This window comes from Falco biarmicus, chromosome 4 (assembly GCF_023638135.1).
Source record: "Falco biarmicus isolate bFalBia1 chromosome 4, bFalBia1.pri, whole genome shotgun sequence".
NCBI classification, from domain to species: Eukaryota; Metazoa; Chordata; class Aves; order Falconiformes; family Falconidae; genus Falco; species Falco biarmicus.
The window spans coordinates 46,580,824-46,595,642 of NC_079291.1; positions in this window are offsets into that span (position 1 = coordinate 46,580,824).

Below are 14,819 nucleotides of genomic sequence, written 5' to 3' on the forward strand. Positions count from 1 at the left end.
GACATGAAGGACCTCACTATTTTCTGATACACTTATCAAGAAGATCAAAGTCAAACTTAATAGTTTTATTGCAGTACATAAATGTGTTGAAGTATCATTACTAAATGCAAGATTATTCTTTTCTAAGCTTTCTTATATGCCTGTGCTTACAAAGGCCTTCTGTCTTGAAGTTGACTGATATTTGGACAGCATCTGATACATACTTCAAATCATTGATTCATAGTTGTACATGTTGCTTGCTGAATGAGCAACAGTATTTGCTACTTCTGAATTTCAGAAATGTTTTATTTCAGCAAAAGTTCCTTCCCATTCAGAATAATGCCATTTTGAGATAGCACTTGGAGTGAATAGTTTCTTTAAATACTTCTGTGGCCTTTCTCTTTACTCAATTAATACTGTCTTTTCATTCCTGTTACTTCAGCTCATCTCCATTACAGTAGGGTCCAGAATTCCTTTCCTTCTCTACAGCTCTTCCCATTAAAATTCTCATGGGGAAATCAAGTTTTTACAGTCATGTATTGCAGTCTGTCTCTAAATAATTTTTTGAACCTGCTGGCCAGTTTCAATCATATTTGGCAGAGGGAAAAACTGTATATATGTCAGTCTGTTTTTGTATGCATAATTCAAATTCACAAAACAATCAGAGTTTTGTGAGCTCCTAGAGTGATATGCGTGTATGTAAATATATTCAAGCCTTACAAATTCCATTAAAACAGAGAGACATCATATTAATACTCCCACTGAAGAAAATCTTTTAAAAAAATTAATGCACGAGGAAGTTGTACAGTGGAGACTTGGCTTCTGCCATGACCCTACTTTCAGAATTTTAAGTTTTTATTACTTAAATTGTACTTTTTTAACAAAGTGCCATCAGTTTCGGGGGATATCTTTTTTCTGGCTCCATCACCACATTAACAGTTCATTTGCCTTGTTGAGATCATATCCTGAGCTACCAAAGGGTTTGCATAAAATGGATGTTTTCTCATATGCACTTCATCCCATTTGTGGAAATGGAGAAATCAGTGAGAAGCCTAGTTGCATTACTTTAAGAAATACAATGTATTTTCTGTCAAAGCTAATATTACATTTTCAACTAATTATAATTTTAAATAACAGAATAATAAATTAGAATTTAAACACATGTTGGAAAATAAGGCACCTCCATAAATCAGTAGCTCTGGGTGATTGGGAAAAGGACAGTTTTCACGGTATCAGTGAAATATTTTCTTTAGGGTGAAAACATAACAATTATGGAGTTATTGGAAACTGAAAAAAGCATAGGAATCTGGGCCACATGCAGATCAGTGAATGCTTTTGCTTGTTTATCTGGCATAGGCTTGCTGTGTTACTATCTCTTAGTAACGTAAGAAAGTGAGAAGAGCCAGAGAGTGAAATGAAATGTCAGGCTGCTGCTGCTAAAGACAGCAGATACCTGGGAGGAATATAGGAAACAGGTCAAGCATAGAGTGGCCCTTGCATTGGTACACATGCTTATCTTCTGACAGGTTGTGAGTCTGGTTATTTCTGGAGCTTGTTTTCGCATCTGGTTTCACAGTGCTCATTAGCTACCAATGGATATACACTCCACAAATTTATGTAATAGTTTCTAAAGCCATCGATATTTTTAGTTTCTGTAATAGAAATGATTTCCAGTTTGACTTAATTTGTAAATGACTGATTTTCTAACTTAGTGCTCTGTTTCTTTCATTTTAGAAATGACAAATAATAATTTCCAACACACATTCCAACTCCAGCTCCTAATTCTATACCTTTATTGTATCTGTCAGGGAAGAAGGATTCTGTTGTATTTTGGGAGAAACTACAAGCAAGTTCTTGGCTTGAAGTGAAGCAGTTCAATTCCTCTTGTTATCTTTGTCACCTTTCTCTACACCTCTTCCACTAATTTATTCTTTCTTAGGTAGTCAAGATGTGGCCATACCATCTATGCATACAGCAGGACAATGTTGTTCTCTTCTGAATTTTAGTTTTCTTCGCTTATTATCATTGCTTATTTTTATTTTCATATTACAATAATTTTTAACATTAATACTAACTAAGAGTTTGTTCTCTTTGAAGAACTAACCACAATAGCATCAAAATTTTCAGGAGAGGGGGGAGGAATTAATAGAAACTTAGAATCCATTTTTATATATATGCAATTGCATTTTGTTTTCCCAATGTGCATTATTTTACACTTACAGAAGTGATGGTCACTCCTCCCTAAGTATACCATATTTACCCACCTGTCCTTCAGTATTGCATCTGTAATAGTTTCTACCAATAGTTTTTACCATTAATTTTCCCAATATGGAGGTCAGTCTCGGTCGCTTAGTGTTCCCAGGATCATCTTGGGAGCCCTTACGGAAGGGTCATGTTTCTCACATTTAGTTTCCCTGGTACTGAGATTTTAGAACTATCAGGTCTAGTATTGTCACATTTTGGAGCAGTGACTTGGAATTTGGCAGCAGAAGCTCTCTGACACTAGTGATGTGAATTTGCTATTTTTATGACTGCCATCAAATTTTGGCCAAATAAGCCCTGGAAAAACAATTCCCATCTGTTCAGTAAATACTAATACATCTATCTTACCTATAAACTAGTCAATTTCATTGTTTTTACTTCTACATGCAAATGGTATGGTTTATAATTTTCAGAAAGATTGTAGCTATATGTAGAGTCCTCCATTGCCACACAGCTCCTATATATTAATTAGACTTTTATTCTGCTGCATCTTGTAGGTAGTGTGGTCATCGAACCCTTACAGCTGTTGCTATAGCCCTGTCTCCCTGCTAGCTAACAAAGAGGTAGCTTAGTTTGAGGACTCCAGAGCTCAGCAGAACATCTAAAATTTCTGTTATGGTACTGAAAGTTATTGTGGTGCTAAAACTAAGACTGTGGATAACGTCTGAGGCTTTCCTTGTTCAACCACTAACGTGGAGAACTACAGATGCAGTCTGACTAGAATACAAGTCTCCTGGGCAGCAGCATATTAAAGAAGACAAAGAGAACTTGCTTAGGAGGAGAAAACAAAAGTAGAATGGCTGAGGAAGAAGGAGACACCTCTGAGAGCCTGGAGTTAATCCCTGGAGCCAATGTGTGCATCTGCCATCATCAAATAGCTTTGGAAACAATGGAAAGATCTGTGACCTCTCTTCTGAGTTCTCTGTGTAGAAGTTACTGGGCAGTTGTCTGTGCTGCCAGTCTGAATGGTCCAGTATTGTTCAGACCCTGTGTGGGGTAAATGTATTTCCACATGATGAACTTTCTGGAGAGGCAGGGCAGAAAAGGTATGTATGCATCTTCCTATATTTTTTTAAATGTTTAAGAAGTTATGCTCCTATTAAAGCAAAAAAAACCCCCAAACCCAAAACCCACCCCCAGCCCAACCCAAACCAAAAAGCAGCACAGAAGGCCTAATTTTAAAGGCATAATAAAGTTGCAAGGTTTTTATTCTAGAAAGTGCTATGTGTGCAATCTTCATTTGGAGAACTTTTTTAAGCGTGAAGTATGGGCCTTCAATAGTGGTCACTTAGTACTTTTTTTATATGATCACTGCTTCCTTCAGTGTATGAAACATGATCCTCGGTGAATGAAGTTGTCTCTGATTTTCCCACATAATTTGTTTTCAGAATATGCAAACTGAATGTGCAGTGAATGAGGCAGAAAAATGCCTCACAAAAAGAAAGGATTCAGGCAGCTGCACAATCCCCAAATACAATTGAATTTCTGTCTTCCTGTATTATCCTGTCCCAGTTACTCCAATAAAATACAGAAAAGTGGTGGAAGGTACAATTTGGAAATGTTACAATGTGCAGTGGGATTTGCCACTCGTATGTGTAGGTGAAGTCAGTGGGATCCCTGATCAGAACACACGAAGTGCTAACACCGGAAAAATCAAAGCTCACCTTGGTCTTTCCAAATAGGTTGACACTACTGACTTTGCTCTCTTTGTACTCCTGTATAAAATTACACCATCACCTCATCCATTATACCAAGTGGCCCTGAAAATTCATGAATTGATGTTTATAAAGTACTCACAGTGGTGACCTGTGTTGTAAAGGAAGAGGAAAAAGCCATAAGGAAATAATAATCTATTTCCAAAACATGATTTGAAAGTTGTGTAATGTATATCAACAATTTGAATGAAATTATCGATAGCTACTTGTTTGGGGATTCCCATTGTGTAAAGTGAAGATGTTTCAGGTACATGATAAATTATCATTTTTTTCCATGAGATCTTAAGGCATGTAAAGCACAAAGATGCAGGAATTGGTATGTGCAAACTTAGTTATGGCAGCTCCTAACCTGCAAGTACCTGACCACGCAACAATCAATATTTAAATACAGTTTATATACAAGTTCAATACTTGTATTATAGTCTAGTCTAGTAATCTGCTCAGGATTACGCTCTTTTTGTATTAATTATGAAATATGAATACCTAGTCCATGGGTTTTTACAAGATGTCTGGCAACTACCATTTTTAAAGTGAGTCATCACATTAATTTTTTAGCCTGGTGTCTTAGCCAAGATACGGTATAAGGATGACAGAATAGATAAACACGCAGTTGCAAAGGTTACATATTTTTATTTTAAAATCATTAGCTACTCTTATTTGCTCTTGCTTTACCCAATTTATTGTGTAAATGCTACTCTGTTTTATTATGGACATTATGACAGGAATGGGGTTTCTGTTTGTTTATTCAGGGACGATTTCTCTCTCGCTGGAACTGAGCAGTCTTAATGAAAATGACATGTGCATGTCAAGGAGTGCTATTTAAATTTTCAGTTAATAAATTCATTGCACTATATTGTTGCATCTTAAGCTTCACCTTGAATTTATATTTCATTTAAGCAGGTTGGTTTCAATCAGAGAATTTCCCATGACAAAAATTCCCTTGTGCGCTTAGCATCCTCCCTTTCCTCCACATCTTAAAACAGAATTCTCTCTGGGGCTTTATGTATTTATTCGGGTTCTAGATATTGAAAAACCCCCTCCTTTTTCTCACAGGATGAGAAGTATATTCCCCTTTCCCCCATCTGAGAAGACCACTTCTGGTTTGTATGCAGTATTAATACACTGCCTGTTGCCTGGCTGGAAAGTGGTAGTATTTACATTAGAAGCAACATACAGTCGTGCTTTGATCATCGATTATTGTAATTAAAGCCTGAAGCTGCAGTAACAATAAGAACTTTAAATTACTCGGTAACTTTTTGACACCCTACATTATTAATTTCTTAATTGCCAGAAGCCCCCATGGCCCCACTGCTGCCTGAGTGCACAAGGTACAGGCAGCGCTGGACGCCCAGCCAGAGCTCCGTGAGGCCTGGGCGACCTGCATTTCGTGACACCACACGAACTAAACAAAAGTGCAGCAGCCATCAAGTATCATTTATTTTAGCTTTGCTTCGTTAAAAGCTGGTTTGTTGTACTAAATGAATAGGCGTATCCTCCGGGAAGGAGACCCCTTTTTCAGGTTCACTCCCCATCCGATGTAGCCTTGTGGTGCTTTCTGTCAGTGACGCCCTTTCTAGCCGTTACAGACGACGCGGGAGGCCGGGCTGAGGTGCGGGCGTGGAGGCGAGGGGCGGGCGCTGAGAGAGCGGGAGGGCGCTGAGGAGAGCGGGCGGGCGCTGACGAGAGCGGGAGGGCGCTGAGGAGAGCGGGCGGGCGCTGACGAGAGCGGGCGGGCGCTGAGGAGAGCGGGCGGGCGCTGAGGAGAGCGGGCGGGCGCTGAGGAGAGCGGGAGGGCGCTGAGGAGAGCAGGCGGGAGGGTGCTGAGGAGAGCGGGCGGGAGGGCGCTGAGGAGAGCGGGAGGGCGCTGAGAGAGCGGGCGGGAGGGCGCTGAGGAGAGCGGGAGGGCGCTGAGAGAGCGGGGGGGGCGCTGAGGAGAGCGGGAGGGCGCTGAGAGAGCGGGGGGGGGGGGGGCGCTGAGGAGAGCGGGCGGGCGCTGAGGAGAGCGGGCGGGAGAGCGCTGAGAGAGCGGGAGGGAGCTGAGAGAGCGGGCGGGCGCTGAGGAGAGCGGGGGGGCGCTGAGAGAGCGGGCAGCTGCGAGGGGCGGCCGTCTCTTCCTCCTCTCCCCCCGGTTTTACCACTTCAGAAAAGACGATCATCCCGCGGCACTTCGTCTCTGTTCTTGTGGAACTGTGTATTGGTTTCTAATTTTTGACTTGGCTATGAAGATTTGTATGTATCCTGACATGTACCAGACACTTTTATTGTTGTCATAGTATTTCTTTTTTACATAGTGCTGTGGAAGATTTTGCTTTTAAACATGCTAAAAGTTATTTTGAGCCTACATAAAAAGTATACAGTATTCTGAATTCTGTGCTTTTAAAATACATACAAAAATGTTTTATGTTTTATTTTGGTTTTGTATTCAAATATTGCAGATATATTGCTGCTACAAAAACAGTAATACATACTCTTAAAAGTAAACACTAAATTTTGTTGCTTATCTGTTTTCTTTGTATTTTTGTGTTGTTTAAAAATAATACCACAGTGTCACACTGCTCACAATAATTTGATTTCTTTAATACTGTATCAGAGAGCTGGGTTTAATTTCTCAGCATAAATCTGACCAGGCAGTGGTGAAAAAGATAAAAAAGAGGTCAGTTTGTATTGTGTACATAATGAAATGTCCTTTTGTTAGATTATTCCCATTTAATCTCTATCTAAAGTTCCTGTACAATTCAGACTAAAAATATGCCAACTAATTGTAAGGATATGTACCAAATAGATCTCTTTCCATTAATTTTATAGGGAACCTTGAAAGTTAATTCATGTGACTAAATGTAGGTGTGGTTTCTAGTGGAGGTGGACTTCTGTGCACTGACTGTACTGGCTGAGTTTCTGTTGATGGAAAAGGAAGACCAGTGTCACTAGCTCAGGTGTAACTTGCCACGTGGACACCCACACTTAGCCAGCCTCATTTAGTTTGCCTCACATGGAGCACCAGTAGCTAGGTGGGGTGGCATGTGTTGGAGGACAGGTCTATGCGTTGACATTGAACACAGTGGTCTTGGTACAACTTTTGGTTTAGGTTTGCTAGGAGGTGGAGACATGAGTCAGAATAAATGCTATATGTACGAATTTTGTACTCTTCCTCAGCTGTTTGCTGCTAGCTGTTATTGAAAACCTAGCATAGCAGTGTTTACATACAGTATAGCAGTTACGATCTCACTTTGTCCAGCTCAGTTGATTTGAAATCTTCTATTTATCTTCCTACTCCACTCTAAATTCTGTTACTTCCATTCCACTCCTTCCTATTCCATTACTTCCTATTCCACTTACTATTCTGGTCTAAATTCCTACCCCACTCTCACTGATATGTATTGTATTTTTTGTCCATGCAAATTGCACTTCAGAAGCAGTTTTTAATGGTAATGGCCTATAGCTTTTCACAGTTGTTTTATTCAGGTGAGAAACTACACAGTGGCGTTAATGTTATCCTCCATCTTAGCCAAACAGGAAAAGCTTTGGAAAATGCCGTAAGTTACTTTGCCTGTCTTCCTCATACCAGAAGTGAACCGGGATATCAGATGGTTCTGCATCATTTAGGGAGCCCTAAGGCAAGAGAAGAACATGCTGAGTGTTGCTAAGAAAAACGAGCTTGAAAGAATTAGGGTTTTCTCATTTGTGGGCAGTACATGCATGTACCCTGAAACTAATCTTCAGTATCTGAGCACTGCTTTTGTATTGATCTGGTGTACTGATATTAACTGGGTCTATTAGTGCAGTACAAGGCCATTCTTACTTGCTTGTTACCAGAAATAGGCAATATCACATTGACATTTTTCAGGGAATAAGAGAATTCACATAATTACCTGTCTTTCCCAGCCTCAATAGCATATGCAGAGATAAAAGTTTCTTAGTTTTCCACAGCCCCCAGGCACATCTGGGACAGCTTTGAATGAAAGTAAAGTAAAAAGGAAGAGTTTTGTCCCCAAATTGACAAAAGCTGCAGTTTACACTAATGGCATAGATTAGAAATAGTTCTGTTGTATTTGCCTGTGGAACTTTCAAGCTGCATTAAGCATTTCAGCCAGTTGCAGCACTTACCCTTATATACCTGTGATGCACCTTGGCAATGGCAGGAAACAGCTACTGTTACTGAAGTGTAATTGGAATCACATCTGTCCTTCACCTGTTCTCCTTCCCTTCTTACATAGCTTTCATTAACTGATGTGTGGATGTAAGGTTTTGTTTATTTGAAACATCTGCATTGGGCAATTCTTGCAGCACAGAATGAAAAATGTTACTGGCTGTGTGAGTCTGCTTTACCAAAGCACTTCTGGCTTCTGGTACTCCTCCAGGAACTGCTTACACACTGAAAATATTAAGAAAATTATTGACCTTTCCTCAGATTTTTCTGTCTTCTCTCAAACCAATACTACTAAGTTATAATTTCATTGTGATTTTTTTTTTTTACAGAAAAATGTATTTCTGTTTCCCTAAACATAACATACACAATAACAAGAGATAACTTCTTTGTTTGTTTAAACTAGTGAGCTTTGCCCTTTTCTTTGATATCTAGCTTTCTGCCTTCAACACAAACTCTAAAATGACTATCCGAACCCTCACATTTTCAGTGAAGAGTAAGAACATTCTCCAGGTAGGTTAACTCAACTGAATCCTGACTATTGCAGCACAAATGAACTAGTAGGCTGTAACAAAGTTTTCACCGTCAGATTTTACTGTCCATGCTGTTTCTTCTTCCTCCAGAGTCAGACCACACTGCTCCTCCTCCAACCAACCTCTCCCACAATCCTCAGGGCTATTTAACTACTTAGCAGGAACAAGCTACAGCTGCACATCACGTCAACCAACCCACTGCCTTTGAGGCAAAGCTACAGCTGCATATTATCAATGCTAATCAACCCACTGCCTTCATACCTCTACAATTCCCCCTTTTTCTTTTTAACCGAACAGGCTGCGTTTATCATCCGCTGTAGGGCCCTTGGCAGGATATATGGAAAGCTTGTTCAGGTTGAGTTAAGAAGGCACAAAGCTGCGTTTGATTTAGGCTCCGCATCAGGGTCACCCAGATGTTGTGACTCCCCTCTCAAGGGTTCTATGGAACAGCTGGTATCTGATGTCCTCTTGTCAATTCTAGGATCTAAAACAGGCTTAACACACCTAGCGGGAAGCCAGTGCGGCCCTGCATCTGTGGAGACACAGGCATACCCTTGTCCCCAGGTAATTAAATCCCACGGGCCTGTCCATTTTCCCCTTTGTAGGTCTTGCATTAAGACCTTTGCTCGGATAGGAGGATCTCCTCCCTGCAAAGACAAGAAATGTGAGATAGTCACAGGACACTTTCCCAGCCGACACAGTCAAATAATGCAATGTATACACAGCTTTCCATAGACGAGCATGCGGAGTCTCAGAACCCATTCCCCCTTTTTGTTTTTCAAGAAGTAGCTTTAAAGTATGATGAATACGTTCCACAATGGCTTGGCCAGCTGGGGAATGCGGGATGCCAGTAACATGTTCCACCCCCTAAGAGGCAAGGAACTTGGCCACGTGTGCAGATGAATATGCTGGTCCACTGTCTGTCTTAAGATGCTTTGGAACCCTCAGAGCAGCCCAAGCCTGTTGAAGATGTGAAATGGTGTCCAGAGCCTTCTCCCCAGTATGGGCTGATGCCCATACAACTTTTGAGAAGGTATCAACAGAGACATGAACATACTGTAAGTGACCGAAAGAAGGCACACGTGTGACAGGAGTTTGCCACAGAACCAAGGACTGATATCCACGTGGATTGACCCCTCATAGAAATGTCAGTCCGGGACCCAATCACTGACACTCTGGACAAGTGGCGATGATGGATTTTGCATCTGCAAAAGATATTTTAAATTGATGGACCAGCGCCCGAGCCCCCTGATGAAAAAACTGATGAGACATGAGGGCCTGTCGTAACAGATCCGGCACTGGAGGGGTCCAAGCAGGACCTGCAAGAGCATCAGCACCGGCATTTCCTTCACAGATGAATCCTGGCAATCCAGTGTGACTGCAGACGTGCAGGATGTAATATCTATGTGTATGTTGGCTCACTATTACCCATAATGCTTTTAATAAAAAAGTAGTTATTCTGAATTTACCTCCTTAAGCAGCACGCAACCATGCATCGCGCAATATCCGCAACATAAGCAGAGTCTGTAACAATGTTTACAGCACATCGAGAAAACATTTTAAAGGCAACAATGACAGCACCAAGTTCAACCAATTGGGGTGATCCCTGTGTCAAGTGTATCAATTCTTGCCATTGCTTTCCATCATACCAAGTGACCACTGCCTTTCCTGATTTCCCAGAACCATCTGTAAAGACCATAGGGCCTTGCACTGGGCTATCTGCTGCCAGTGGCTTTTGAAGTATTTGTATGTCTGAATAAGTCTGTAACAATTTATGACTGGGAAGATGATAGGATATTTGTCCCTTAAATCCTTCCAGAGCCAACTGAAAATGGTAAACTGTTTGCCAAACACCAGGTTCCATTGCATTCAATGGAAGTTATCAGGTAATTGGGATCTTGGCCTGTGAGCTGAATGCACCATGTATGTCCTTTGGTGATGATTTTTGATACTAGGTCAATCCGAGTGCTTACTGTCTTCCTTGGTTGTACAGGAAAGAAATAACCATTCCTAAGACATGTAGTGGATCTCGCCAGCACTCATTCCATTGACCCAACAATCCCATGGGATGATAGTTAGCAATGACAATATATACACTTACCAGAGTTTCTAAGTCCATGTGGTGTACCCTTTTTTGTTGCAGACCATTGGCCATCCTCTCTACAGCTAAGCTGGCTTCTTTAGTTAGTGATCGGGGAAGACATTAAACCAGTGTCACCCTTCAACAGATCAAAGAGTGGTTTCAATTGTTCTGTTGTAAGGCCCAAGTATGGCCTTACCCAATTTATGGTCCCTAATAATTTTTGCAAATCATTTAGGGTTCTGACACTTGGAGCTGGGTAGACTGCGGCTCAAGTGTTTGATCTAGCACTTTAACTCCTAAGTATTTCCACAGGGCTTGTTGTTGAATCTTTTCTGGTGCTATACGCAGCCCAAAGGTGGCCAACAACTGCTGTAAAACCGGATACGCTTGTTGAAATTCAGCCTTATTTGCAGCTGATACAAGAATATCACCTGTTGCAGCACTCTCCAAACCAGCCAGCTGCAACAAGGCTTTTACCACTCCATAGCAGGTTAACTTCAATAAGTAGTTAGCACACCTTGCCCCGGCAGGACCACCAATCCCCTACAAGGTCTCAAAGATCCATCTACTGTTCATGCTGTTTCTTCACACTCTTCAGGCCAGTCCCTCTGCTTCTTGCCTCTGCTGCCTTCGCCTTATCTCTCCTCCTCTAGGGCACTCTCTCCTCCCTTCTCTTCTTCCTGATCTCTCTTCATTGGCTGCTCCTCTTCCATACCCCTTAGAGCTATTTAACTACTTAGCAGGAACCAGCTGCAGCTGCACCTTAACCACATCAGCCAACCCTGAAGCCAGCCCACAGCTGTATATTATCTAATATTAATTAACCCAGCTTCATTCCTTTACAGTCATCCATATAATGATAACAATACACTTGTGGAAATTGTTTTTGTACAGGTGACAATGCCTTTGCTACATACCATTGACATATAGTAGGACTGTTTTTCATACTCTGTGGCAACACTGTCCATTGGTATCGCTTACAAGGAGTCATATTGTTTCTGCTAGGTATTGAAAAGGAAATTTACATTTGTCAGCCACATGTAAAGGAATACTGAAAAAACAATCTTTTAAATCAGTTACCAAAATGTTCCAGTTTAGCAGGATCATCATCGGGGAAGACATGCCCGATTGCAGGGCTCCCATTGCCTCCCTCCCATCCATCATTTACTTTCCTTAAATCTTGTAACAAATGCCATTTGCCTGATTTCTTTTTTATCACAAACACAGGAGTATTCCAAGGACTATGGGAAGGTTCTAGGCATCCTTGTGCTAATTGTTCTTTGACTAATTGTTGGAGAGCTACACATTTTTCCTCAGGAAGGGGCCACTGTTCCACCCAAACAGGGGTATCTGTCTTCCAAGTCAAAGGCAGAGTAGGTCTTTGTACGCCATCCATCACAGTAGCCCCTATTAAAAATCCTTCTGGGTACCAATGATAACTCCCCATTGTCCCAAAACATCCCATCCCTGCAAATTCAAGGGACATAAGCACATAGGGACAGGTTGCTGCTGCCTGGCCCTCAGGGTTTCAAACTTGCACCACATACAGACTTTGGACACTCTGTCACACCAACCACTCCCACTGACAGAGAACCTGCTGAACAGACAGACCAAGAGTGAGGCCAAATGAAGGCAGATATATTAGTTACATCTGCTCCCATGTCAATCAACCTGGTCACCCATATTGCAGGAGTCCCTTTGGCAAAGGTGATTTTACAGGTTAGAGTTGGTCAAGCATTTTATACACTCCGAGTGCAGAAAACTTGTGGTGTTCCTGTTAAACCAAAGCCTTCTTTGCCCTGGACTTTGTCAGGGACATAATTAACTTGCACCCAGAAAGGAAATAATTGTGCAATCCGGCTACTTTCAGGAATTGTCACAGGGTAGGGGTTCACATCATTGCTTGAATCTGACCCATATAATCAGCATCAACGACTCCTCTCACAGTGGCTATTATGGGTCGCAGGCTCTCCCATTTGTCTCTGCTACGTTGGGCACCAGTTGTCATAGCCAGAGTCCAACCCGGCTAGCCTCACATGGGGCACCAAGTGTTGCAGCGCAATCAAACTAGTAGGCTGCAACAAAGCTTTCACCTTCACTCAGATTTTACTGTCCATGCTGTTTCACCTTCCTCCAGAGATCAGACCACACTACTTTTCCTCCAGCCAACCTCTCCTGTAATCCTCAGGCCTATTTAACTATTTAGCAGGACCGAGCTACAGCTGCACATCATCCATGTCTATCAACCCGCTGCCTTCGAGGCAAGGCCCCAGCTGCATATTATCAATGCTAACCAACCCACTGCCTTCATTCCTCTACACCTGAGCATGTATTTTTTATTGCCCCCGTGGTAGCTGAGAACTGTCTTTTATATAGATGGATATAGAGGCCTAATTATTTCATGACTTGACCATGAAAGAGTATAGTTGGCATATTTGTAACTTACACTGCATCTATTGTAATTGTCTTTTGAATCAAAGGCAGCCGACAATGGACATTGGCTACTTTCAGGTTAATATTTCACTTGCCAATAGCAAAAAATGCCACCTTTACAATTCACAGGCAATTTTTTGCAGTGGTTTTTTTTTTCTTCCATTGAAAAACTTCCTATCCTTTTATTGCTAGATCAACAGAAATTACTTTCACGTTTATATTTTTGAGTTTGAGCTAAAGAGCTCCTTTCATTTTGGTTATGCAGATGCAAAGATTTAGGAAAGGCATTTTTGTTAACAGCAGAACACTGGATGATCAAACCATAATAATGCCAGTTAAAGGAAATATGTGCCTTTAAATTATATTGGAAAAAAAAAAGATTAATTTGATTTGAACAATAATAATTTTATACTTGGGAAAATTCCCTGAAGTTCAGCAGAATTTCAGGAGTCTCTTTGTTGACCCAGTTAAAATGTGATGACCCAGATTACACAAGCCTTTGATTGATAATCAGTTTTGATCAGTGTTTTGTCAGAACATTTTATCATAACTGCTCTAAAAGCAATTATTGTGTGTTGCTTAATGTATCATTTTTAGCATTCTTCAGCAACAGCCTTGGATTCTTGTCCGCTAGCTTTTTACTAGAACAGCAAATTATATAGTAAATGTAATTATATGCTTATTCCTAGATCAACAATCAGATATGTTGAATGTCATGTGCAATTTTTATTTGCTGTAAATAAACTATTTGCCTGTAAACTAAATTATATTTTTTTTAGAAATAACTATTTATCAATTGAGTCCTAATTAATAATTATATATATTTTCTGTATATGATTCTGTTCTTTAGCTTAGAGGGTCACATCAGGCTTCTGTCATCTTGTTTTCAGAGGTGCCACAAACTCCTCTGATTTGGCTCAGCTTTGGCCTGCAGTGATCCTGTTGTGGAGCCAGCTGGAATGAGCTGTGTCCAGCACAGAGCATATGCCTCTAGCAACACCTTGCAATTTATGCACAGTGCAAAGAGATTTTTCTCTTAATATAGTTACTAATTAATATTAACTTTCTTATAGATTATAAACAAAATGGAAAATATATATATAAAAAGTTTAAGTGGAACAAAAAGGGGCATTTGAAGACTCAAGTGTATATATAGTAACCTTTTGATAAACTAAAGATTTTAAAATTCATATTACTTAGAAGCTCTTGTGGAGCTTCTCCTGCAGCTATGAGACCTGAAAATGGTAGTGATTGCTATCTAAATTGTTCGGCTGTCAGTCTTCCTGCCAAATCAAGCTGATGGGCAACAGAAGAAAGAATGTTCTGTTTGTTCTGAATTATCATCAGCTTGTAAGTGATTGTTGTGATTCTGTTCTCAGCACACTTCTGCCGCTCCTGAAAAACTCTTGTAACTTCCCCCAGTAAGTAAAGGGTAACCTCAGCACAAATTTCCTGGCAGTTTCTTGCCTTGATATTGTCCTTTCACTGATAATGCTTTCACATTTGAAACGTGACCTTCTGCGCTTAGTTTTTACTTGTCGGCTAGTCCCTGTGGCCTTTTTTGTAAAAAAAAAAAAAAAAAAAAAAAAAAAAAAGATTAAAAATGGACCTGTTTTTTCCCCATTTGCAACCTCACATACAGCTATCTCTTTCCAGCCTAGTTCTCTCTC